The sequence below is a fragment of the Mandrillus leucophaeus genome, unplaced genomic scaffold (assembly GCF_000951045.1).
Source record: "Mandrillus leucophaeus isolate KB7577 unplaced genomic scaffold, Mleu.le_1.0 Scaffold383, whole genome shotgun sequence".
Lineage (NCBI taxonomy): Eukaryota > Metazoa > Chordata > Mammalia > Primates > Cercopithecidae > Mandrillus > Mandrillus leucophaeus.
In genome coordinates, this window is record NW_012104065.1 from 1550135 (window position 1) to 1551390 (window position 1256).

Sequence of the window (1256 nt, forward strand, 5' to 3'; positions counted from 1 at the left end):
TTGTGCCCAGCCCCTACTGACTGCTTTTAAGATTTTCTCTTTATCATAGTTTTGTAGTAATTTGATTTTGATGTATCATGATATTGTTTTCTTTGTTTTTTACTCCTTAGGGTCTTTTGAGTTTCTTGGATTTGAGGATTTATAATATGAATTTTTTCAGCTATCATTTGTTCATTTTTTTTTCAGTCCCACCATCCTCTTCTCTACTTCTGGGAGTCCAATTATATGCATATATGTTAGACTGCTTGGTCTTATCCCAGAAATCACTGATGATGTGTTCATTTTTATCTCTTTTATCTCTTTTTTCTCCCTTTTCTTCATTTGGATTGCTTCTATCATTATGTCATCAAGTTGGTCAATTTTTCAGAGTCTAATCTGATGTAAATGCTACACAGTGTATTATTATTTCAGATACTGTATTTTCTATCTCTAGAGATTACATTTGGGTCTCATTTATAACTTTTACTTCTGTCTTCACTCACTATGTTTGTATCTTTCCCCACCTTCTTGAACATACAGAGCATATACATATAATGGCTGTATTAATTTTTGTTGTTTGCTAATGCTAGCATTTGTCATGTTTTTGTCTGTTTCTATTGATTGATTGATTTTTCTTCGATTTATGGATTATATTTTCCTGCTTCTTTTGCTGCGTAGTAATTTTTGACTGGATGCCAGTCACTGTAATTTTTATCTTATTGGGCACAAGATTTTAGTATTTTTTTACAGTGTGTTGGATTTTTTTCTAGCATAAAATCAAGTTACTGGACTCAATTCGATCAATTTCAGGCTGCCTTTTATGCTGTGTTAGAGGTGTCACTTAGCATCCTGGTCTAGCACGAATTTAGACTCACAATTCACACAATGTCCTAATGTCCTGTGTGTAAACACAATGTCTAAGATCCTGTGTATTACTTGTATATTACATGGTCTTTTCAATGTGGCTGGAGGGTATACAAACTATTCTCAACCTTATTTATGCTCCCCACAAATTATGACCTACTGCTTTTCTGCACTTCTTGCTTCATCCATGGGTAGCATCCTCTTACCATATGATCCATACTAAGCCAAAGAACAGAAGGAACTCTTTTGTACATCTATGGAATTTTCTTTCTGTTAAGTTTCCTTTTTTCAGACATTCTATCCCACAGATTCTTATAAACTTGACATCCCCCAATTCTGATTTTTGTCTATTCAGCTCAATGAGACGACCAAGTTCTGTGGTGTTTTTGTTTGTTTGTTTGTTTGTTTGACAG